The 27,394-nt window shown below is 39.5% G+C and overlaps 1 protein-coding gene across 4 annotated transcripts in view; it reads right to left on the bottom strand.

Moving 5' to 3' along the window:
• Positions 1-10,340, bottom strand: part of LHFPL2 (LHFPL tetraspan subfamily member 2) — a 139,926-nt gene extending 129,586 nt beyond the window's left edge. The window contains exons 1-2 of one of the 4 annotated variants that reach the window (XM_033086060.2): positions 9,187-10,340; positions 7,578-7,655 (exon numbers count right to left, since the gene is read on the bottom strand). The gene's annotated coding sequence lies outside the window, so the exon portion shown is untranslated. Of the gene's footprint in view, positions 1-2,753; positions 2,981-3,839; positions 4,028-7,577; positions 7,656-9,186 lie in introns of those variants that run through there. The other 3 variants (XM_033086059.1, XM_033086062.2, XM_033086061.2) reach the window with 3 other exon arrangements.
• Between the last annotated feature and the right edge of the window lie 17,054 nt (positions 10,341-27,394).

Here is a 27,394-nt window from a genome sequence, read left to right as displayed (position 1 = left end):
AAATTACATTAGTGAATCAGAAACTGGAAGCTATTGATTATGTTAACAGCACAAGGGTCTCTAAATATCTTTTGCTGTGACTTATTTATACTCAGTCATGGATACTGTAACTGTCCAACTGCTATATATATTGCCACAGTTCAGAATTTCAGATACATTCCAGATCCACTCACATAGATCAGGTACATTTGCAGTCAGCTTTTTGCCATTGCAGCACATTTGTAATTTAATTACTTTTCCATTGTGCATTTAATTTTCTTTGGAATTACCTTCCACAAAAATGTCTTTTAGGAAAATACTTCCAGGAAAATTGATTACTCTCTGATTAACTGATGTTGAAATACTTATTCATGGTTAATGTCTCACCTGCTAGAGTTGTAAGGAGAAACAAAGGCAAATTAAAAAGAAATTAAGACCTCAGATCTGCATTTTTTCCCAAAATGCATCACCTTCTGTCAGCAATATAAAATGAAAATACCACTTTACTTCACAAGACAGTAAAATAGTACTTTGTTTAAACAGTTTTCACAGTATCTGGCCACATCTTCTGAGAAATTTTAAAAGGCAAGGGATAATAATACTATTTTTTAAATCTGGGCTTTACAAATGCCCTATATTCTGCTTTATTCCAATTCATCCATACTAGGACAGTGATTTTGGAAGAATACATCCTGTTAGCTCCACAGGCAGATTTTAGGCACCACAACTCAGGAGAATCCTATCAATTTTCAAGAAAGCTGGGAGAAAGATGGGAGAAATAATCTAAGCAAAAGTCTTTGGTATTATTTTAAAAGACTCGTCAATTACAATCACATCAGCATATGGTCTTTGCATCAAAAAAGGGCTCTGAGAAACAGTCACACCTTCCAGCCGCTTGCCACCTCTACCCTTCCCTCCAAATGAGTTCAAAATGCTGATACTCCAAAATGATTTATCCTGTAGGCAGAAAGCAAAGAAATGGGAACCCTTGAGAGGGAAGGGAGGCACCAAAAACACAGAGGAAAGCAGTACAAAGGAAGACACAGAAAGCCCTTGTTCACAGGGAAGGAACGGGGACATCAAACAGTTTCTCTTATTGCCACCAGCAGTTAGAAGCTGAGCACTGCTCCCCTCCCCACAGGCTGGATGGTGTGAAGGGTCAGTCAACAAGAGGAGCTGTGTGTGCTTGTGCCTGGGCATGAACACACGTGCATGCGTAGGAGGTGAGGACAGCTAGGGACAGCGGAGCAGCCATCCTCAACCTCCCACTTCAAGCTTTAACAAGCTCTGAGGCAAACAGCAGCTTTACCAGGGGCTATTCCTATGTGGAGAGACTCTTTCCTTTTCATCTTGTAAAAAGCTGGGTTTAAGATGCTGAGGATAAAATTCCTAGAAACTGGATTTTTTGCCTGTAGTGGATAACCAGAAATCTTACATCAGCTAGGAACTGTCATTCTGTGTTCAACACATCCCCTTGTTGTAACCACCACTTTCTCTTTTACTGGGGAGCCCTCCTATAAGTACTCAATATCTAACAGAGTAGAATCTTCTGGAAACACAAATTTTGATGAATAATAATTCTGTTCTCCAAAACACTCAGAAAAACAATGAATCCTCCTTTTCATGTAATTATTGTTGAAATAGCAATGTCTACAACATACGCAAAATAAAACACCAGGTTTCTTGCCTGGTTGCCAACTATACAGTCACCTGCAGCTCAGCCAGGTTCTGCTGATGCAATAACACATAGCAGTTAATAAGTCATTGTCCTACTGTATTACAGAATCCCACAAGCAATCTTCACAGCTACAAGCTAGAACACGAGAAAGGATCATGGCAATTATTGGCTTCCTTTCAGCACTTGCCAGTAGTACTAACTTACCAGCCCAGCACAATAAAGAGTGTCTTAGAAGATGTAGAAGAACTATGCTTTGATTAAATAAGTAACAAAAGTAACTGTAACATTCTTGCACAGCAATGCTCCATCCATTCCCAGAGATTTACAGTCATAAATGAGTAAATAAATGACACACTACTACTTGCCTGACATGAGGGTACATCATCACACAAACATTTCCCAGAATGTTTAATAAAAACAGATGATTAACTAAAAAAAAGATAAAGTGGCAATTTCCTACATACTGATTAAACCCACTCCATGACTCAGAAGGAGAAGTCCTGTGAAGAAAGTGATGCACTTAAAGCTAGAGCAGCTGTAACTAGCATGGAATGAAAAACTGAGCAATGGTCCCATGAAACTCTGCCTGAGATAAAACCCTCTCATTAACAACTGCCTTAACAGTCTGACCTAATAACGCATGAACAAGGATAAAATACTCAAGAAGAGATTAATTTGCATTTTATTTTTGCAGTATGTTTTATTCAGAAAAATAAAATGGAATGTCACTGACATTTCCCAATTACCCACTTTTTGTGCACAGTATAAATTTAGATCTCTATTAATTACTATATGGACCATAAGGTTTCTGTGACCAAAGTACACCTACAAAAACAACAGGGCCCCTTGTAGGTATAAGCTTGAATAGTCAGAACCTACTGCAGGATTGGGACCAAACAGACATCTTCCTTAAGGGAACCGTAACGGTGCCTAAAACTGTTTCCCTAAGAAAGCAAAACCTTCTTATTAACATCTGTAATATTTTCTTCTGGATGAAGTCAGCTGTAACTTTGTAATTATGCTCACTTGCTCCTACTGATACATTTCTCATTAGGACGCGCACACTCGCAGCATCTCTGGCTTGGTGTAAACTTACTTCGATGGTGCAGCGCTACTGCTCTGCCACCAGGTACTGGAAGCGTGTGCACTTGTCTGGACACGGCAGTGCCAGCCCATGCTGTTTTACTTGATGTTGCTCCAGTGCACCAACAACTTCTGAATTATGGGATCCAATCCCACCGGTGAGTTACTGAGTGCCTTTGGAGTGACACTTTAACTACCAAAAAAGGTCCATCGGTAACCTGTATCACCTATTTCCCGTCCTTCCCTGAAATGAAGGGCCCTAAAACCCAAAATTCAAACACACACACATATACACACCCCCAACCCCCACCCCCCCCTCCCCACGCACCCACACCACTCCCCCCAAAACTCGTCCCAGAAACACGACGGGTATGAAGAACTCGCCAGCGATGTGAAGGCACCCAGGTGAGCTTTGAACCCTCGCTCCCCGAGGCAGCTCGCGGAGAGCCAAGAAGATCCCGTGCCCCAGGGGGAGAGGCTGCAGGTGCCCGGCCGGGGCAGCCCGACTCCCGCTACCCCGCTACCCCGCTGCCCGTCCTGCACGAAGCCGCCGGGGGCCCCCGACGGGCGGCGCCCCCGGCCCCGCCCGCTTCTCACGGCCCGGAGGGTGCGCAGCCGCCCCGCCGCCCTGCGGTGCCGGCCGTGTGCGCGGGGCGGCCAGGGCGCCGCGGAACCCCGCCCGCTGCGCGGAGCGAGCCGCGTCCCGCCGGGAGCGGCTGCTCAAGAGGACCGCCGCGCGGGAGGGAAGGGAGTGGGGAAGGAGGGAGCGAAGGAAGGAGCCAGCCAGGCGGCCGCGGGCGCCTCGTCGGGTCGTGCCCTGGGTCCGCGCCGCGCTCCCTGCGGGGAAGGCGCCCGGGTGCCCTCCCGCTCCGCCGCTTCCCGGCGGTGGCCGGGCGGCTCTCGCCGGCGCCACAGCCCCGTCCCTGCCGCCACCTCCGCGCCGTGCCCCGTCCTGCCGCGGCTGTTCCCCGGCCTGTCCCTAAGGCTACAGCCCTGGCCCGGGAGGAGCAACAGCCCGGCCGCCGCTCGGGCAATGAATGGAAGCGCAGCCATCGGTCTCCGTTCTCCCTCCCGTCCTCCCAACCCCGCACAACTTCACCTCTGCCGGGCAGAGGCGCCTCCTCCGCACTGGGGCTCCGCTCTCGCCGCCGCCTCCGGCCCGCGCCCCGCCGGGCTCACCCTCCTCCGCTCCCGCCAAGACCATGCACCGAGGGAGAAGGAATGGGATCCCGGCGAGGGCCGACCCGGCCGCCCCCAGCCGGAGGGAGGGAGGGAGCCGCAGCAAGGGGCGGGGAGGGACGGGCCGCGGGCGCCCTGCCCTGCCCAGGACCGGCCCCCTCACACTGACGTCCCCCGCTCCCACACAGCCGGCCGCGGGGACGCGCCCAGAGCGGGGCCGGGCCGTGAGGGGACCGCGGCCCTGGGCGGGCTGGGGGAGAGAGGCTCTGGAAACAGCCCGAATAACCGCTGCCCCGCCAACCTGGCGTTTGAATAACCAAGGGCTCTCCATCTGCCCCATCCGACAGACAGGCTGAGAACCGGCAGCACGACTGGCGCTACCTATTACACTTCGCATCACAGTCTGCCCCACCGGACCTAGCTATAGTGAATGCACTGAATGGAAAGCAGGAATGGTAAACAGCAACTCCTCCTGTCTCCAAGAACTCCTCTTAGTGTAGACCTTCATATATACAATTTACATTGCAAAAGAATGTCTAAAAAGTCTACAATGCTTCTGTTTTCGAACTTTTTTCCCTCAGAGCAAATAGTTTCCCACTGATATCCCTTTAAAATAATATTTAACACCCTTCCAATTTCAAAGCAACACTCTGATGACCCAGGCTTTTTCAGAACTTTGTCATTTTTAAAGCATCTTGAGATATCTAATGCTAAGCAGATATATGTCTTCAAGCAAAGGCACTCATTTTTAAAGCATCTGCAGGGAAAATAAAGGTTTAGGCTTGGACAAGTCTCTGCATGCCTCTGCTATCCCCCACTGTTGCACCCTTGTGTAATATGCTGCTGGTTGTAAGTGGATGACAGGTGTCTAACTTCATACAGCTCATCTCAGTGTCAACTTCACTTGCTAGATTGGAACTGGCTGTTGCAACAGATAAAACCAGCTGCTAAGTTGGTCAATAAAATAAATCATTCTGGGTATCTCAGAGACAAATGAAGAGCTACACCAGTGCAAAACTTAATTTGCTGCAGCTAAAGCCATCCTCCTGGGGAAAAGTAAGGAGTTCTCTTTTCACTGCTATCAGAACGGTATCTTTCACAAACACCGCATTTACTTGAAGTTATGGCTTTTGACTAAATTATCTTTTTACTGCCATCATACAGAATAATCAGTGCAGGCTGATCCTGCTGACTGCTTGGGACTCCGAAGTCTTCTACTCTGCAAGAGCACATTCCATCTGACTGGACCCAGTTGCTGGATCTGTGCTTTTTTAATTGGTGTCTGCTACTCAGAAAACTGAAAGTCAGTAAGTGTTTTCCCAAGTATATAGGTTGAGGAACCAAAAACAAATACAAAACTCCAAAAATCATGTTCCCATGGCAGAAACAATAAAAACATGTACGAGTCTCTACACTTACTGAAAACAAAGCATATGCTTTCATGTCTGATTATTGTCCAAACTTGTGTCCTCACATTACTTTTTCTCTTTCTGGACAAGTCATCAAATGAAACATTCTAAAAGAAAGTTTTATTAGAGACATTTTTTAATAGTCCCATTACAGAGTCTGAAAATTCATTTTCTACAAAATAAGGCAGTCTTTGTAAAGCTGAACTCTCTGTGACCTTTGAGAGCAGCTACTTTAACATACAATAGGAGACAACTCAATAGGTCTGTCCAAAAATAAACATCTCTTTAAAGAATATTTTAACCCTAGAAACTTCACACAAATAGCACACTGACAACAGTATTCGATAATATAAAATTAATATAGTAGTCATATTAGTTTTCAAAAAGCTATGATGCCTTTTTTATTCCAGTTTTGGAGTGTATTTTGAGCTAATATCCACAATACGTAGGTCTGCTACTTTTGGATCAGTTTTTTCTGAAATAGATACATGTCCCATGCTATTTCAAAAAGAACCATGATACTACAACAATAATGTGAAACCAAAAAGTATAAAGTCTTCATTGTAAATATGCATGTAGCAAATATCAGGTTTCTCAGTATTAAATTTTTAAAATATATATTTATTAACTCTTAAAAAGATAAAGTGAAATGCTAATTGGTTTATTAAAGCTTACCTAGAATGAAGGGAAAGAATTATTAAAGCATTCCTACTACCTTCATTTATGAAGTCAACTTTTAAACATGGACACCCACATGTGTCCAAATCACACATAAGTCTCACAGCAATTAACAGATTGGATATAAAGAGTGATGGTGTGATGGTTGCTGCACTATTGGATCCAGTGGCAGCAGCACCTTTTTCCTTCCTTCTCTATTAATTGCTTAAAAATGGTTTGCTATTTAAAAATACACAGTAGGAACAATTACACAGTGCTGCTACCAGTTAGCAGTAATGTGCAGGCTTAGCCACTGGATAAAGTAATTACTAATGGGAAAGATAACACCTGATAATAAGCAAATTATGACCCACGGAACACTGTGATAAGTTTTTTAAGAAACTTGTTACTGACTTACAGCACTGCGCACTGTAACACAAAGGGCAGCCATGGCTTAGAACATCTTAATTTGTATTAACTGGATCCTGTCTGGTCCGCAGCACATATTGTTACAGTTTTAGCATACTACCTGGATGCAGCAATTTGTGTGGCAAGCTCAGTGCATCAGGTTGCGGGGCTGAACAAGTCTGTGACTTAGAAAAACAGCCACAAGCAGGCAGTTTTCACAAGGAGGTAGGAAGCAGCACACTGAAATCCCCTGATGTAGTCTGAAGGCCCAGGATTGTGACCCTGGCAGGTCTAAGCATAGCATATAACTTTCTTAATTTGAACACTTCTTTATTTAGAATTGGTGTGAGGAACTTGGTATTTCCTTCTATCTTAGTAACAGGGTTTTAATGCTAACTAATTACTATATTGGCTTTGATGTTCAGTTCTAAACATTTTTATTCAGCTTATTTTAAGCCAAACTGCAAAAACAAATAACTCATCACCAGAACTTATCACATATGCATTATCCAAACAGGAAACAGAGATGTCAAGCAAGCACACTTTGGATTAAGTAATAAATGAGATTAAAAAGATGATAAAATGTTCTTTTCCTCTTGCTCATAGATCTTTGCAAGTATTAACTTCATAGGCATTAATTTGTTTAGACAGTTTTCCTCCCGAAATATTGGTTTACTTATAACCCCAGATAGTAATAACTGATCTCATTTTTATTGATTGATTTAAATTCTCCATGGACTGTTAGAATGAAGGATTATTTTACCCTGAAATTTCCTGAAGTTCACCTGAACAAATACAGCCTTGGATGTGGCCCAGAAACCATACTCTGAAAGTTGTAAGAATAGAATATAGACAGGGCAGACAAAACAGGATAGCAGAAAGTACAACCAAAGAGACTACGATATCCAAATAACCAGCAAATAACATACAGGTTGGAAAGAAGAATGACACTATTTGGCTCAGAATTATGTTCTCACTTAGCCTGTGAATAGTCACTGGAAACTATTAAAAATACTGGAGAAGATACAACAATTTCCATGTAGAGCCTACAAAAAGCTAAACTTGAACAAAGTGAATATCATGTGTGAATACTGGAATTAATAGCTGGACTAAAGAGAAAATCTATCTCAACTTTTTAAGCTTCAGATATATTCATACTAGATTTGTTCCATCATTGCACTTACTTTTCTGTTGCTTTTTGTTGTTGGTATTTTGGTTTTGCTTTTTAAGTAAAATTTGGCTGGTGTTCCAAAATCTTCTCACTGTGGAGGAATGGAATAACTTTTAATATTCTATTTAAATGAATGATCTGATACAGAAACACACAGGGAAAAAAGAATGTTTGGAGTAAAATAATGTTAAAGAAAATGCTGCATTTGGAACTAGTCCCAGATACTCCAAGGAAGGTGGGAAAAGAGAAGTTAAGGAGCCAGAAGATAGTGGGAAATATATAAAACGGAGGACTCAGCTCTGGAAGAGTGAGGAAACTGAATTGGGACATGGGTGTCATTTTACTGTGGGTTCTTTGTTCTTCTATCCGAAAGAAAAGTAAGATGTAAAACATCAGCTGAAATAAATCTTCAAGACAATGCATCTTTCTCAAGTAACATTTGTTTTTGTTTGCAGCTTCAGAAATTTTAGGTTTAGTAAGCACTTAGCTATGACATCTACAGTAATTTCACAAATACAAGCCGCACCAATTTGACTAAGATTTTGCTCCTAAACTGGAAATGTAGCCAATATTCAGGAGCGGCTAATATGTGAAGTGCCAGCCAGAGTGCTGAGCCGAGCTGCTGCAAAGTCGGCATTTTGCGATTATTACAAATTGCTACTCTGTTGCACCGCGGGTGGAGCCTGGTTGCCTGCAGGCAGCACGGGGGGCGGGGAGAGAGGCGGGAGAGCTCCCTACCACAGCCCGGGGGAGAGACGGGGGAGCCCCGCGCCGCCATTGCCATGGCTCGGGGAGGAGAGGGGGGACCCAGGCCGCCCCTGCCACGGCTCGGGGAGGCGGCAGGGGGCTCCGTCCCCTGCCTGCCACCACAGGGCAGCGCCGGACCGTGGTGACCGAGCCCAGTGGCAGTGGCGGCTGGCCCCCAGTGGCCCCACCAAGCGGCAGCGCCGGGCTTGGCCACCTGGCCCCGTCAGCAGCCACTAGCGGGCCGAGCCTGCACAGCCTTAGCTGAGCCAGTAAACCCCGCCCTGCCGCGGTTCTGTTAGTATTTGGCAACTTTGTTGCACGTGGGTCCTCGCTGCGAACGACAGAGCAGCTTATATTCAGGTGCGGCTTATTTATGGACAAAAAACGAAATATTTGCCAACGCCTAGAGATGTGGCTTATACTCAGTGCGGCTTATATTCGTGAATTTACTGTAATTTTTCAGTAGTTCATTGCTCTAGTGTCAACCAGTATATGGTGTTACAGAAAAGAATTTGATCTCTCTACTGTATAGCTAGTGACAGTAAGGACAACAACAACAAAAAAATACATTTGAAGAATGGGGAAACCCATCTGTTCATACCGGAGACTTCAGGAGCGAATGAGAAATGAGAAGATGCTGTGGTTAAGCTAAAAAGGTAATTCAAAATTAGCAGCTTATGTTGTAGATAATAAAAATGGCGCAAGAACACAGTGGGTAACAGCAATACTGTATTGAATTTATAGATTTCAGAGGAAAGGAATTTTATAATTCAGATCAAAAATAAAGTTTATGTGAGAGTTGTAGCTATAGATAAAGAAAAATTACTATCTTAAAGTTGTTATGTGCAAAATCAATGTACAGTATCTAGACTTACCTGCATGTGATGACCTATGGAAAGATCAGTTACTGCTGAGTAGCAGAAAGCATGGAGATGTCTGCAGAGAGACAGGAAATAGGAAGAAGGCTTGGAAGGAAAGACTGGGAGCGGTCTTAAATCATACTGAATTTGAATTGATTATTTAATTTCAATATATCCAGGGACATATCTTGAGATTTTCATCTCTACAGGAGAAAGAAGTTGAAGGTGACTCAGGAAAGATAGTTTAATAACCTATTTAGATACAAAGAGTAAGTGAAAGGGACAAAGGACAGGGCTGCTTAAGTTTCCGTGGGAAAGCAATGAAGAAAGCACTCTTCCAGACATACAGACCAATGCAGGCAGCAGCAGGCATTCATCAAAATAAAAACAAATTGAAAAAATAAGGTCAGTTAAAACAGTGTCACAGAGTCTGAGACCTTCAAAAGGAAAGCAACATGAGAAGAGACAAAGGCCTGTGGTGGGTGTCAAGAGATATCTGTTGACCCTGGCTGAGTATTCTGAGGTCTCACATTCCATCTCTGAACCAAGCTTGGTGTTTTGGGGACACTAATTGTTAAACTAATTTGGGACTCTGCCAGTATGGTACAATAGAAGAATCTACCACTGTATTTTAAGAAGGCTTTAATTAAATGCAGACACTCAGGCTCACTGAAGGCATCCAGATTTATCACTGTGTCTAATCTTTATTTTTGAAACACATATTATTGTAACTAGTATGTAAAAAAAAGCTGTCTAGCCAAATAAATGTGGCCTGACACAATAGCAGAAGCAGCTGTTTTATCTCCTTTCCCATAATTTGGCACTCCAGGACAGAGAATATTTTAAAGTGCACTTTGATGCAGTAATTAATGGGCATTTAAATTAACAGTATCCTTTCAACTGTACAAACCAAGACATCAATTAGGCATAAATAATTAAAGAGGCTGAGTTTTAAGTAAGATATTCACCTACTGAGATTCTCACATTAATAAGCAGCTGTGCTACTCTGTTTCTCTTCTAATGTCCTCAGGAGTGCTAGGAGAAAACATATACACTCAAACGACTGAGCAGACTACTATGCATAAAACATTTGAAATTACTCTATCAACTCATATTCAGTTGAAAAAAAGCAGCTCTGATACCTTCTTCATCTACTAGCTTATTCATCCACAAATGAGGCATTTTCTAGGACTTCTTCCAAAATATCCTACAGTTCTACTGGTTGTGTTACAAATTATAAAAGGAAATAGCCTAGTGCTATTTCTAGGAATTATATATCTCAAAAATGTTTAATGTTTCATTCATCAGTGTTAACATCATTAGAGATAAATCTCAAAAATCACAACATTGCCAAGTTTTTCAGAGCAATTTAAAACTTGAAGAAATTGCCTAAGAATTGGGAAGATTCACTCAAACTATCTGAAGAAACTCAGTGAAACAGTCCTGTTACTCAATATTCCAAGTCCTATAATAACTGCTTGAAACATTTTTCAAAATTAAAATGGGCATTCTTAGGAATTCTGACTTAGGAATAATTCAGCCACGATTACACTTAAGTTTGCTAGGCACCACAGTATATCAATGAGAACCAGAGCAGCACAGATCAGAGCAGTTATAGACACCCTCTACTCCTGTTGGCAGTTTGTGCTGGTTTTGTGCTAATTTCCACACATTCCTGCATTAAAGGATAGGAAGTGGATTCCTAACATATTTTATGCTTATCTGGATGCTCAGGATTTTACACACTGATCATGGCATTGCCAGGATGCAAAAGAAGGAACAAACAATGATGCAGATTGGTTTTTGTTGGATCCCCCTTTGTTTTGGTCTGGTTTGGTTTTTGTTGGATTTCCCTTTGCTTTGTTTATCCTGTAGATTATCGCATTTCCACACCTTGCACTTTGATAAAACTGTCCTTACAGAAGTTACATCACGTCCTCTAGCCCAAGAGTTTGAATTAGTAGTTTATCCTCATCATCTTGTCAGCCATCTGTAATACAGTATTTTAGAATGTTTTGAAATCCTTTCCCTGTATTCTCTCATCTGGCTCTAGTTTCACTGTTTTCCTTTCCTTCTCCTATAACAAATGTAGTGAAACTCTTCCTACTTCTAATACAGATATTATGAAATGATCACATCCATATCCAAAATACATTGAATGAGCTTTCTGTTTCCAGACAGTGTAAAAGAAGGATGGAATTCTCAGGGTAAACCATGCTGTCTTGAATCACACTTTCAATCTTGATCATTGTTTCTTCCTGAGAAGCCTTTACTTTCTGTTTTGAGGCTTATTGATTGTAAAGCCAAATTGGAAACCATGCAGTCTAGCACTTCTGCCAGCACTATATATTTTGGTTTATCCAGAACTCTGAAAATAAATTAAAAACAAAACCAAAATACAAATGTTCTATGTTTAAATTTAAGCTTCCTGGGAAATACAGTAATTTCATGATTATAAGCCGTACCATTTTGACTAAAATTTTGATCCCAACCCAGAAGTGTGGCTTATACTCCAGAGCGGCCAATATATGGATGAAGTTCTGAAATTTCCCAACCTGGAAGTGCAAGCTGTGGGCCGAGCCAAGCTCGCGAATTGAGCACCTGCCAGTAAAACCCGCTATCACACAATTGTTAAAAATTGGTTACTCTGTTGCACAGTGGGGGGAGGCGGGCTCCTGCTGGCAGCAGGCCAGGCTCCCTCTCCCGCTGGCAGCACGGGGGGAGCGGAGCTCGCAAATTGAGCACCTGCCAGTAAAACCCACGATCGAGTGATTGTTACAAATTGGTTACTTTGTTGCATGAGCATCCTTGCTGCGAATGAAATGCGGCTTACAATCCGGTACAGCTTATATACGGATGAAGAATGAAACGTTGCTGACACCCGGAAGTGCGGCTCATAATCAGGTGTGACTTATAATCGTGAAATTACTGTAACTCTTTTTCCATCTGCTTGGATCTTGCCACAAGCTATTCCAGTACACTCAAAATTTTAAAAGCTCCTAAGCTTTGGAGGACATATTGTAGAGCAATATCTTCATTAGGATAACGTATTTAATTTTTCCTGATGGTAGTTAGCAAATCGTATATAATTTTAAAAGAAAAAATAATAATCTTGAGACAGTTTTAGCTATAAAGTACTTGAAATACTCATCAAATATGAATTTTACAAGTCAGACATGCTCTCTATAAAAAAAAAAGCCTCCAATAGCATTAACACATCCTGTGGGGCTACATTATGTTTATGTTTATGGCCTCACAAGAGCACTAATCTGACATGTGACAGATTAAAGAAATTCAGGTGTCCTAAGAAGCCTGGGAGCACACAACTTCATGTGTCTTCTGAAGAACAAAAGATATGCACGTACATACTGACAATAATTTGGAGATGATCTTTTAATGTGGATGATCACATACAGTCTATATAACCTAGGGAAACCTGGATCTTGCTGTAAGAAAAGATCTGTGAATTGAAAAAATGCTTTTTAAGGTTGAAGCATGTATTTTTTGGTATGGCCTGCATACTGACTGACAACACTAGGCTTTTCTTTGTCAATCACGAATCACAAATATGTAGTAACAATTGCAATGTCGCAATTTCTTGTAACTACAGAGTGTTATAATTTTAACTTCCTCAGCACAAGAACATGTGTTCTGAATTTCAGTAGAAAAAAAATAATGGAACATGTACAAAGAGTTTAACCACAATTCTTAAAAAACTCCAACACTTTTGAAATCTGATTTCATTGTTCATTGCAGTATGCAACACTAAACTTAAGTGAGCCTTAATATTAGATGCTTTCAAAGAATATATACACTGAATAAACAATGAAGAGTGAGCCACTACTGGCTTAAAATCAGCAAACAAACTTGCTAACTTTACCCTACTTAGAAGAAAACACATAACCCCAGAACTTACTCCCAAAAAGGAATCTATTAAGAAACACTAAATTTATGTCAGCACACTAGAAATTGCTCCAGTATCTGAAGCTCTTGGTAACACAGTCATGAAACTATTTTTTGGATAAGACTGTAAAGCCAAACATAACTCACTGATGTGTCTTCAGAAAGATCACAATTCTGCATTAAGCTTCTTTGAAAATATTGTGCCTTTTCATTATAAAATGGCATTGCTATAAAGCAATACTCTAACTTTGTATTTGAGCCTAATAATAGCTTGTATGTATTTTTAAGCCACAAAAAGTTCGTCTAGTGTTTTGGCTTTAAATTCCATGTAATTGAGCTTACAAGGTTTCATCAGTAAATACTTGGGTTGACCAGAATGCTGGCTAAAAAATCCTTTAAAAATAAATTTAATGGCAGTGAAAACCATGCTGAAGGAACCTAATAATTAGGATTTATGATATTTTCCTGTAGGAAAAATTGTCTTTCTCCAATTTTTCACCGAAACCTGAATCAATCACTTTATTTGATATGGTATCTCTATAGCAGCTTTAAAAGAATGTGAAAATCAGCCCCAATAATATAAACAGATGAGACCTATTTAGGAGCTTTTGCTAAAAAGGCTTTTGCTAGAGGTTGAGGATTCTGGACAACAGGCTGCTGAATTTCTTTAGGGATCCAGCCCTATGCTAAAACAGATATTTCTCACTAGTTTTTGCTTTCTTTTAAATTACAGGCCAGCCTATTCATAACAATTTCTTTCACCTTATTGCTTATTTACCTTCTAGGTGCATATCTCCATGTTAGCATGAGAGATTTGCTGGGATCTCTAACTTCTACTGGTCACATCATAAAAATTCAAAATTTGAATCCATATCTTTAAATGGGTTGATAGAACTCTCATGGAAAATTATGCCCTTAAAGTTATCTACACTGCAAACACTGCACCATCTCACTACAGGGTTTGTAGTTTTCTATGCCATTGGCTTGTGCATGTTCAGTGATAACCCTGTCTTCTGATGAGTCAATTGCCTTGTCTCTCTGCAAAATAATCAAATAATCTTACTTCCCACTAATGGTCAGTTCTGGCAGCAGCAAAAAGCTTGTTTCCACAGTATCTATCCTTGTTAAAGATAGATGCCTTGCGTCACACACTTAGAAGTGCAATAACAACATTTTATTTCTCAGATTCTCTCACACACTAAGTTACACTTCATCTTTAACTATGTTGTGTGTAAGTAGAAAACTTCAAATTGTATTTTTAAGTTTTTGTCTCTGAAATAATTAAATCAGCTGTTTAAGAATTGATGAATGATCTATATCAAAACACATATGAAAATAATTATCTGGAGATAACATTAATGAAACCCTACAGTGATTAATCCTAGGAATTCATGCTTAACATTAATGAAACCCTACAGTGATTAATCCTAGGAATTCATGCTTTCCTCATTTGAACAGATAAGATGGAATCAAAACAATATCTTGGAAACAAACTATGCAGATGATACTAATATTGCAAAGACATTGCAATTATTGAGAATAATAGGAAAAAGAAATAAGAGCTGAGAATTAAAATACCACAACTGATTAAACATTGTTAATGATGATAATTATAGGGCTGCTTAAAAGAAGAGGAAAGATAAAGGAAAAAATTAATTATGTAGAAAAGTAAGGCACATATTGACCACGAGTATTGCATAGTTATTAGTGCATGCTTTTCCTGCAGCAGCAAAATATCCATAAAGAGGTAGTGAATAAAGAAGATTCCAACTTCCAAAGCTGAAGTAATAGAAACTGCTATTTCAGTGTACAAGATCTTACTAAGCTATTGCCTACACCTTAGAGCTTGGTATCGTAGCCAAATTCAATAATTACGCAGTACATCAAAAGTAGTTCACACAATAATACTAAATACACAAAATATATATGATGGCCTCTGTGCAGTAATAAGGCTGTCTAACTATCCCACAGAAACCTTTAAAAGGTGGGGTTTTGCTAAATGGGTATGTTTAAACAAAGGTACAAATTTATACTGGTACTGTTTCTCTTAAGTTTTTTTTTTCCTAGCCTTTTCTTATGTGGTATTCAGGGGACAGTTACACAAGAAATTCGTGGGTACATTTGCAATGTCACTGAATGACAAGTAAGCACAGGTCATGTCTTAACATCAAAATTAATTCAGCTGATGAATTATTTCCTGAGTCACATCTCGTTACGAATTGTTGTAACAATTGGAGCACTTTGAGAAAATCTTGAAGGACAAAATTGTTAAGTATAATTTAATAAACTAAGAAGAATTACACCTCTTTATTTCAACGAAGTGATGCATCATGTTCTGTTGGGGAATTCACAGCATGTCCAGGACACAGTGCATGGCCATTTCTAGTGCTGCAGGAAGAAAAGAAAGGTACAAGATCATTAAGAAATGTTCCATGATGCAGTTTCTGACCATGTTCTGATATTGAAAATTAGGATTGAAGTCACTGTTAATATGTAGAATATATATTCTGGCCTTGAAACAGCAAACAAAAAACCCCAGCCTTGTACGGCAAGGTGCTTATGGTTTCCCAGTGATGTAACAGCAGCAAAATTAATAAAACCCAAAACTGAGGGTATATCAGGAGCTTTTGTGTGTGTCCTTTGCTTACTAGGTGTATGCCAATCTTCTGGATTCACGTTTTTGGAACAGTCACCATTTCTAACAAGTTAAGATTCTTGTGGTTTTGGCTATCTGATTTCAATCAAAACATGTGACTCAGAGCCAAATCATGGTATTTTTTGAAGTGATTGTAGGCCAAGTAGTCTTCAGGAAGCACAGACAGAGTACATGCAGTTAAAACTAATAGGGAGCACCTTTTTATCTCTCATATGTCATGTTAATTAAAGAATATAGTGGCCCTGAGCCACCATTAGTGCTACTCTAAACGTAAAAACAACTGAAGAGGAAATACTATTTTATTTTTCATAGTCTGGTCATAAAAAATTAAAATCCAGTGAATAAATAATTTGCAAGTCCTGGGTCTATTACATAATTTAAATGAAAGGTATCTTACTTTTCTCATGTAAATACAGAGAAAGAAGAAATGTGGAGTAACTCACAAGAATAAAAATCAGGTGTTTCTACCCCTATATTTAGGGAGGAGTGGATGGTCTGTACCAGAATTTGAACAAGTGATAACCATGGCTTGAGGCACAGATCCAAAAATGGAGTAAATACAAGGAGGCTACACATTTGGGCATGTAGTGAATCATCTGCAATGTCCTTAGCCCCAAAAATTAGTTTTAAGTGGAGTTATTCTGCATTTAGAACCTGTTAAAGCAAAGCAAACATATTAAAGTGTTATGCTAAAATTACTTGTAAATAACTGAACACGTCAATCCAAGACTTGATTTAACATGGTTGTTACAATAAGTTGAACTATATTCAGCATCTTTATATTGCTTCATTTTTCTCATAATGTTCAAACTAATAAACTTTAACTATAACATTAAAATTCAGTGTCACTGATCATAATTTGTCACACTAGCAATTTTAACTACGTAATTAGGATTTCCTGTTGTTTTTTCTCCTGATTATACTCTTTCTTTGTTTAAATTCAGCAGGCATTTATGTCTCAAACATCTTCCAGAACTGCACTAAAAAACTCCACACCAGAGACAGCAAAGAATGCATAAATGAATGACCCTTTGACTTGTAAGTCAGTGAAGAAAGTTGGTATCACCCTCAGCCACAGCACATTCTGTCAACTCATCTGAAGTTGCCAATATCATCACATTTACAATAAGATACAATTATGGCTGGAAGATTCCCACAGTCCTGCCAGATTCCTCAAGGGTATTAGCACTTGTCTTATTGCAGTATACAACAAAGACATTGTTAAAATATCAGCGCATCAGTCAGGAGGAATTTGGAGACTTTGAAGTTCAAAAAAAATAAAACAACAGTGTGGGAAAAAGAAGCAGCTACAACAGTTAGGTGCAGTTACGTTGGTCAGGTTTAGTTAAATGACAGACTCTTGGATAACAATTTTATTCTTAATTTGTCAGAAACATATGTAGAAATAACTTTTCTTTTAAAAATAAATTCATTAATATCAATAGTTATTTGAAAGTACTTCAGCTTTATGTGATCTTTTCCCACAAAGAAGAACTAGCAAAACAGAATGGAACATTAATCACCATTAACCATGAGTCTCAGGCTTCTAATTAAGGGAGTGCAGAGCCTGAGACTACACTTCCTTAACACTGGTTGCCAGTGTTCCTTCCTCCCAGCAGCTAATTTCAAAAGAGCGTGCAGAAAGGCTGAGGTGTTGAATCTGTGAAAAACAGGGGGTAGTAAATGTAGTAAATGTATTCTCTTCTAAATCCTTCTCAGCATTTTAGGCAATACATAACCCTCAGATGAACACAATTCACTAAGAGTGATGATGAAAAATACCCCCACATCATATTTTAGGAGCACAAAATCATTGTGCTGGAATTTACTGTTGCAACCTCCTTACAGTAAACACATGGAAATGTAGAGACTTTTATTTTCCTAATTTACATTAATAGTTTCTGTCACTGTCTGGGTACGGATCCAAGCTAAAAGTCATATACCAGAGGTGTCAGCTGTAGGGATGTACTCAAACTCAAAGTGTAGAATTCACCAAAATCTTGCTGTTATTTACCCAGAAATTTGCACTAGCTGCAAGAGTAGACTTTTCAGAATTTCTTCTGAAAGTCCAACAAATACGATAATTTTAGAAATGCTCCAAAAATACTTATCTCTTAAAAACAGGCTTTAACAGATTAGTCACAGAAGTGACTAGGAGGTGCAATATATGCAGGTAAAGTGCAGTACATGTATTGAAAGCACAGAGAAGAGCAACCAGAGATTTCCTTACTGCTCTCCTTACTACATTTGTTCCTACTACAAACAAGTCTTATGGAAATTTACACCGTTCCAACCGAGTTTGCAGCTTGTATCATGCTTGAAAATAATCTGATATTTTTCAAATAGCACTGAAGTCTTCCAATAAAGTCAGAGGGCACGCTGACACCAGCACGAAGTTGAACAAATCCTTAATGAGAACAAGCAGCCAAAGCAACTAGATAATTTTCCTTTGCAGAGACTGTAGTTACTATTGTAAAAATACATATCTACCACAGAAAAATAAATAAATAGAGATGATAGCAGCAAGTAAAACTGTGTGTCAAGATGTTTGTTCTATCATGTGTCTTACAACCATATTCTACAACTGATGCAGCCATGGTCATTGGGTGAGCAGGCTAATGTGCTGCTAGGACAAAAATGTGCTTGAACAGACATATTATGCTTACAGAAAATTGTGCTTTAAAATTGTACAGCTGCCCTTAACCATAGCCATACTATCGGCAGAGAAATAATGAGCCTGTCAGAAAGCAATTATAGACTGACTAGAATTGAGTTACTCACTCTGAGCTTGAAAAGATCCAATTGTTACCACTGCATATATATGCAGAAGCATGCCACCACCACATGCTTGCTAGAGACCAGATATTAAAAAATAGGAAAAAGGGACTAATATCTTTCTAATCACTGCACACTTATTGGTATGAACTAGCATAGCTCCAATGACTACAGTCAAGCTGTATCAGCCTCCTAATATGAAGATCTTGGCCCTTCTACGACTTTTTATTCCTCATGAGTTTGGAACAATAGGGCTGAAATCAGAGAAATGTAAAAACATGAATTCTCAGTGAAACGTGCATAACTAGACAATGTGATGAGAGCACAAACTGACAAGAGAAAGGCCAGGTCATGAAGCTTTCAGTTTGTACATGCCAACAAATCATTAAATGTGCGTGAGGATTTACAAATGCTACCTGATCTGAAAATCTGTTCTGCCTTTAAGTTTTTGGTTTACTGCCTTTGAGAGGAGAGGCATGAAGAGTGTCAGATTACAAAGTGGAATTCCTACTGCTGACCAGAAAACATTGGATTTCCTTGTTCGGACCCTAAGGGAAAGAACAGTAGCCACTGTTACCGCTTTTTGGAAGTTGATTCCTAAGCAGTAATGCAAAGTTAAATATAGGCCCATTTTAAATGTAAAGAAATCTACCAGATTTACTGGTCTCTCTGTCTCTATGGGTTTTACTATGGGTCTACCAAAAGAAAATTCTATCTTATACATATTTCTTTATAGGGTTTATAGCTGTAATTTATTCTTTCTTTAAAAGCTTTCATTTGCAGGTTTTTGAGCAAGATGAGAAAATGGAGATTGTAACATTTTCAGTGCAGTAAATTTTGTTAATGATAACTCCTAAGGTCTGTTCTGCAGGTCTGTTTAGAGACTGAAGTTCAATAAATGTATGTTTACTAACTTTCTTTGGAGTCATATCTAGATAACATTTATTTTAAAGATAAACACACAATGAAAAAAATTAAAACAACATTAAGCAAGAATATGCAATATGCATAGATTTAAAAACTGAGAGTTATTAGCTGAGAGAGTAACTTTCTCCTCTTACAGCAGTGATACAGAGTAACAGTTGTCATTTTATCATATTTTCTGATTACAGTAAATTCACGAATACAAGCTGCACGGAGTATAAGCCGCATATCCGGTGTGTTGGCAACATTGATGTCTTTGTCAATAAATAAGCCGCACCCGGAATATTAGCCGCACTTAAGTTCGCCGCGAACTTTCACAAAGTCGTCATTTAGTAACACAATCGCGGGATCGCCGGGGCTTACTGGCTTACTGCCGACCTCGGAAACATTGTTTCCAAGTGAAAAAAGACACACCCTTTATTTACAAGCCGAAAAAGACACGAACAATAGTGTGGTCATTTTGCGAGCATTCCCAATGGATCCGCGTTGCCTTTAAACAACTGCTCAGCCGCGCGGGCAGGCAGCTGAGCTCCGAGCGGAGCCACATCTCCGTGCTGGCACAGGAGCGGCCGCTGTAGCCCTCGCAGCCCCGCGGGGCGAGCGGCCGCTCAGGCCCTCGCGGCCCCGCGAGCCGATCGCCCGCTTCATCCCTCTCCCTGCGGGCTGAGCGGCTCCCCCAGCCCTCTCCCTGCGAGCCCAGCCAGCCCCGCAGCCGCACAAGACTGAAAACACTTTAAAAAGTACAGAGAAATATCACACACTTTTATTGAACTGCCGAGGTAACTCGCTGAGGTAACTCACCCCGATAACAACCCCCGCCCCTCAGTAACGCCGCCATCCACAGGCAGGCAATAAGCTGTTCTCTGATTGGTTCATCGTCGGAACAACGGGAAACCATGGATTTCAAACGGTTTCGGCTCGGGACTGGACTGCTATGATACTAGGTAAGGGCAGATATCACATTTTTGTTCATAAATTAGCCACACCCAAATATTAGCCGCACTTCTGGGTTTCCACCAAAATTTTTGTCTAATTGCTGCGGCTTGTATTCGTGAAATTACTGTAATTTTCAAAATAAGCCATGCTTCCACTACAAATATAACTTAATCAGTGAACAATAATCAAAAAGTTTTCCCTGAACTAAAGCAATTATTACAGTTTATATGATAAACAGGAGCATTTAATTCTCTCTACAGCTTGACTGGGCCAGTTTATAAAACAAACTGGAACCATGACTGCACTTGGGGAACAATACCCCAAACAAAGCTTTTCCAAGCACTGCCATATCTGTATTTCTTAAAGTATCCTATCCTCTCCATCTTCTAACATGGGTAACTAAGACTCATAGATGTTAATTAACCATTAATTAATTCAGAATCTTCTGATTGCAGCTCATGGGCAAAGACCTTTCATGAGCACTGCATTCACTTGAAGCTATGGCCATGAGTGGAATTATTCTGACATTCATTTTAACAATACAGAGGGATCTACACAGTAATCAGCTCCTGAGACAGGAGTGGAAGAAAACAGTGCTCCAAGTGCACTGCAGTTATGTGTACATTTGGGGCTGACAGTTATGGACCTAAACAATGCCAGATCTCTGATATATTTAGAGTTTTGATGATTATCAGTGTATTATAGTCACTTATTATCAGGATAATACTTAGGATAATACAAGTGTTCCTAAATCTTTCCTTATTTTCTGATGCATAAGCAGTACCTTTATGACAAGCACAATGAAAACAAACTATAGATAAAACCAGCACTTGCATTTAAAAAGAGGTCATTACTTTATTTGAATATGCCATCAAACAAATGTCATTAAATACTAGTAAGTAAAAGGATGGATAGTGGCTGTTGTTAAAAAGTCTGCTTTTGCTTGCAGCTGATGATGCTTACACTGCTGTAGGCTCTGAAAAGAATTGTTGTTAAACAGTGTTGTGATATCAGGGTCTCAGCATCCTCACAGCTTCTGAAAAAACAGATACTTAGTAATTTAATATTGGTACTTAGAACTACAGACTCAAAATTATAAAATTTAAAAGTACAACAAACTTAGACAATGTAGGATCTTGCTTTGTTTGGATTTGGGGTTTGGATTAGTTCCACACATTTAGTGCATATTTTGTCACAAGTTATATGAAAAAAGCCTAATTCACTGCACAGTACAAAAATTCTCAATGGTATTTGTGGATTAATAATTATACTTGCCTCTTAGCACTAAGCTCAGTCTTTATAGTGAGGAAGATGGATTCTTACAATTGCATTTAATGCTATAAATAGAATAAACATTTGCATATAAATGCTTATTTTTATAAGAAAATTCTCTCCATTTTATAGTGTTGGAATAATAATTTTTTTTAAAATTCCCTTTAAAATTTCTTTTCCTACACCATGGCCTTTTCTTTATCACAAAGTAAATACAGAAGAAGGTGAATTCCAAAAACTTCTCCACATAAAGCACTGTACATTAAGTTCTTGTCTACTGTGGGCAGAAGTAATTACCAAAAAATCCTGTTGTTAACAAGCAATTATAACTCAAAAGAATTTCAGACATCTTATACCTGCTGCTTCTAAGAGACAATCTCTCAATCATTCACATTCCTAAATGTTTCTTCACAGTGGGCTAATTTCTAGGACAAATATAAACAGAAATGCAATTGTTCCACTCTATTCCCTCCTACATTTTTCAAAATCCAGATGGGATATTTTCATAAGTCTCCTCTGATATTATAAATATGTTTATTTTTTACTCAGTCAAAGGCTATGCCATTTCAGCTGTTCTGGATTTTTTTCAAATGCTGGGTTTATGGCAAAAGAAAACTGACAGTAAATTCCTAGCCAGGTTTCTCCACTATATTAGTTTTGGAGCTTTAGTTAGAAGCAGAGTGATGGTAATGTATATGTTGCTCTTATTCAGTTGTTTAATATACCATGTCCATGCTCTCTTCATTACAGAGTAAAGTCAAAACAGAACTGAAAAGGCAGGAGAATGACTTTGTTTCTACAACATGTCACTGCTGGGGCTGTGGGGTATGACTAGACCAGACTAATGGCCACTTTGGGATTATTTCAGACAGTACTTTATCCATCAAATATGACTTGTAAAACAGAATATTTGAAAACCAAGCAAAAAGGACAAGAATTAAAGTGAAAATTCAGTACATCTATAGAGGCCACCTACAGGGCAGCAGTGCTTTCATGGCCCTTGGGCTGACAGCTACAATGTTCACAGCCTTTTAAAAAAGGTTCCTCTTAACACATACACAAGGGAAGAGGGGGAGAAAATTATGATTCTCCGGGAATCAACTATTTTCCTGGATAACTGCACACTGATGAGAAACAGAAAGAAAACAAGTCTGAAATCACAGAATTGCCCTGACTATAATCAGTAGATAAAAAAATCCCCAAACTATTTGTTACTGTGAGTTAAGTACAGTTAAGCTGGAACTGAAAGTATGTTTGCTAGAAGTTAAGTCCACCCTCTGACTCAATGCTCTCAGCATTCATCTTTTCATCATCCAGACAGACTCATTAAAGTTTTTTCCCAGTGAAGCAGGATAAATGTGAAGGGTAAACTTAAGGGCTTAGATGTCCTTCAATAAGCTATTTCAGAGTTTTCTATCCAATAAAAATCAGTGACTCCTACTTCATGAGTATGCTTGGAGAATGTACACAATCAAGAAAGACTTCAACATCCCTGGTTAATAGGGCTATCGAGTGATGTTTCTGGCAGATTTGCAGGTCCCACGAAATTATTTGGGCAGGCCACAGATGTCCTGATCAAAGTTTTCCATTCATTACCATGGGCTCTATGCCCAAAATTACTCAATAAGCATTGCTGAATACCAAACACAGCTTACTTTGTTTGTACGTGTATTCACTGTGTTCTGACTCCTTGTTTGCTTGAAGAAATAGCAAGAATGCATAGCTGAAAAGAAAGACAGGGCTTTTTTATTTTTATCACTGTCCTGAATGCCAAAATCTGGAAGCCCAGAACTGTGGCTTTGGTGCAGTACCTTGTTGTGGCTTTTGAAGATTCGCCCAAATAAACACTGCATTCCTTAGATCCAAAACGAGTTATTCAGACTATACTTTTTTTTTAACTATAGTCCTGCAGAAAAAAAAAATATAACTGCCTTTATTGCTACTGAGTTTAGCCAGGACTAGGGGATGAACATCCAGTAACTGCTTTGATGATGGCAGCTGGTAGTCACTTCTCTGAAACTTGGCAGAAGTTGTATCACCAACCTTTCCAGTATCTCTGCACTTCACCCCACAAAAGCAACACTCGCAGGAGGTAACACTAACACAAGTAATGCATCATCGTCTTTGCCCCTGCTAACCATGGTATGCAATTATCACAAGGGCTGTCACTGATCCCATCCATGGTTGGGTGGCTGACTCATTCCAACTGCTCTGTGCCAAAAATTTTCTACTGCTCCTTGCAGCCCTTTTGCTCGATGTAGATGAGCTCATACATGAATTGTAAGGCACTGGAAGAAGACGGGAGAGCATTGGATTCAGAAGCAGCAGCTTGGGACCCCAGGGAATTCTTTACACTGTATATTCAACCAGGATCTTTTCACATAATAACCCAGCCTGAACCAAAATTGAGTACACTGCCTGCCGCTGACAAAGACAGTAAGCTGAAAGAGTTAAAACATTCAGCTGGAAACCCGCTGGCAAAAATATTGCCTAACCTCCTCAAACTTAGAATTAGCAGGTTTTTGTCCGCTTCTCTTAGCAAAAGCACTACTTCCCCATTACAAACCTCAGTGTATTTATAGTTAGAGAGACATGAAACCTATGGGTCTACTTGGGGTGGGGCTCCAAAGGGACTGCCAAGGGAAGGGCTGGGCTGGAGAAATGGTCCTCTGACCCTTCCATCATGCCAGAGCTAAGGTTAATGTTATGAGAGAGACACAGACACAGGGTCCAGCTGGAGTGAGCCTGTGGTGGGCTGCCAAATGAGCAGGTAGGCAGGAAAACAAATTCTCCCTTAATAACTGCAACCTATTGAAAATTATTTGGTGTTCCTACATTTAGGACAGCCCTAACCTGGATCCACTGGTAGTGCTTGACATTATATGTTTTTTATTTGTCAAGTAATCTTTCATTTTGACTTTAAGTGTTTTGTGATTGAATTACCTCTTTGTCATTTGGGATCCCTGGCCCTAGGATTACAAACATGGCTACACATATGGACTGCATGTTCTTGCGTACCAAACTCCATCACCCATGGACAGAAACCCTATCAGTGGATCTATCACCATCAGCCCTTCTATCAGGACACTTTGGTAAGGCTGCAATAGGGTGGCACAGGTCTAATAGGACTCTGTGTGTAACTTTATGCTCATTTACTGAAAGCATGGAACAGTTTTACGTATATTGCTAGTAGTCTTTCTACCATTAAACCACTTTGTCAGAAAGTAAGATGAGAGGCAAATTCGCAGAGGCCAACAGGGACTGGTAGTGGAGCTTCAAATCCACACAGACCACAAGTGTTTAAACTCTGAGTTCTTCTGTTCAGAGATTCTGAAGAGGATTAAACTCCGATCTTTATCCAAGACCCATTCTTCAACCTTAGGAAAGTTGGACAAATCATTTTCAGGATGAATAGAGGGTCTTTGACTCAAGAAAAGATCCAGATCTTCTGTTGTGCTTATAAAATCATCCACTCCTTGACTGTGTACACATTTTTCACAAGTAAGCAATGCAAAATGAGTAGCCAGTGTCAGAATTCTTCCTAAACTTGGTTACTTTTCTGCATCTTAAATAATTTCTAAAGCATAAAGATTAAGACTTTTGAATTCATAATGCTCAGATGTTTGCTAGATTAAGAATGAATCTTAAATTGGAAAGGAATGAAATGAAGTTTTATTTAGAGTTCAAAATACTTGCATTTTTGAATATTACTCAAGTAACCACAAAACATATAAAGAATTCTCTATTTCCCAATTTGAAACAACTTAACAGTATACAACTCTTTGCACATGTCAATCGAACTGTGTCAGCCAGATGTTTTTTTTCCCTAACATAGTTCAATTAAAATGTTTTATGAAGGACCACCCGTGGAAAATAATTAGAAAAAAAATTATGTCTACTGTAGCTGAGAAAATCATGAATCATTGGATTTTAAAATACAACAAGAGGAAACAGAGGGTGACTTGAATACCTGTATTAGACAATGATATGTCACAGTCATTTCCTAGTAAATTAAAGATATAAATTAGAATATCAGCAGGACATTAAATGCAGATTGCAGGACATAGAAAAAAGAGAACGCATAAAAGCTCTGCTTACCTCTGAAATTAAAATTAGAAATTTTTTATTCTTTTCTCACTTTAGCCAAGAAGCTGACATTGATGGGAGTCAATGTCATTAATTACTGAGCTATTACAATTTAGGGGACTTTTTTTTTTCCCCACGAAACTAGGTATCAGCATATAAAACCCAGTTTAAAATATAATTGACAGAAGTTTCCACTTCTGTGGGTAAGACATCTTTCCTCATGTAATATGAGTGCTGAAAGCTGAAGGAGACACAGGAATGTAGGGCAGAAATTTCCCCCACCCCCAAGTCCAGTCCCTTGTTATTGCAACAACCACATCTTGTAACACCTACTATAAACTAAAATGTTATGTGTGATATTGACTGAGAACAGTTAGCTTTCTAATCTTGTATGTCTTCCTGTGTACATAGGGAATTAAATAAATATGCACTATGAAAAAAGAGTGAGGATAAATTCCTTGGATACCTGCCTTGTATACTGGGGAATGGCTGTCAATGCCTCGATTTGCATTTGACTGCAGAAATAAACTATACCAAAACATTCTGGATTAATAAGAACTAGTGGAACTTCTGCTCATTGGATGATTTATATCAAAAAGACATTTGAAAGACAACATGTATAATTAAGAAACATACAAAAATAGTAGATCTTAAGGTCACAAAAGGTAATTTAACAGTCTACTCTTTCAGAATCCCACACTTGATGGGAGTTACCAACTGTATGCTACAATTAGAATATGGAATTCACAGTTGCACTAAACAGGTAAGTTACAAATGAATATAAATTATTTTATCACTATAAAATAAATTAACTGCAATAGTTAGAAAAGGGAACAAACACAATAAGATGCAAGCTTCTTCAACATGATGCAATAGCTAATAAAAAGGTTTTGTTGCTTACATTTTCCCTCCCTTGATGGGGTTCACAAATAACAGAGTCTGGGCCTCAGTTATCATAAAGAATCTTCAAAAGCTCAAAAGTGAAATGCTGCTGTGCTCTGAAGCCAAGATTGTCATGATCCAATTGGATCTCTTAATTTACAGGACAACATGGTCAGTAAATTATTTTATGAGCTTATTAGGAAAGGCTCAATACCCTTCCTACATATTAGACTAACATGGGAATTCACTAATTCATTCCTTAATTCATGAGTTTTTTTAACTCACAAGTTTTCTAAGTCATAACTTACAAGTTACAAGCAAAATACTCCCAGAGTTGCTGATGAGAGTGCTCATCCTTTCTCTTCTGTCACAGCGCAGGCCTCCCATGTGTCCCATCAGGAAGCATGAAAACCTCAGCAGACTGGTGGATGCTGGATATGCTTCAGAGGTGTTTTTAGGCAAGCTGTTGAATTAACAACTTCCAGTTTTACAGTTTGGTCTACATGATTCCTGTAAATTAGTGGCTGAAGTAATTAACAGTGAGTAGGAAGGATTATGTCTGCAGCAGACAAGTAATGGCTTTATAATAACCTGAGCCCTGCCTATGTGCTGCTCTCACTTGGATCTCACAGTGCTGGTCTCAGCAGCACCAGGTCATTGTATGAGCTGTGTGTCAGCTAAAACCTGAGCAGGAACTTAGTGAAGAGCCATATGACAGAAAGAAAAGCTGAGATATGTTTCATGAAATGGAAGGAAATATGATCAGGTACCTGTTTGGAAACTACTTCT

The sequence above is a fragment of the Catharus ustulatus genome, chromosome Z (genome assembly GCF_009819885.2).
Source record: "Catharus ustulatus isolate bCatUst1 chromosome Z, bCatUst1.pri.v2, whole genome shotgun sequence".
NCBI classification, from domain to species: Eukaryota; Metazoa; Chordata; class Aves; order Passeriformes; family Turdidae; genus Catharus; species Catharus ustulatus.
Note: the sequence above shows the minus strand (reverse complement) of the source record. Positions and strands in the feature narration are given on the sequence as shown.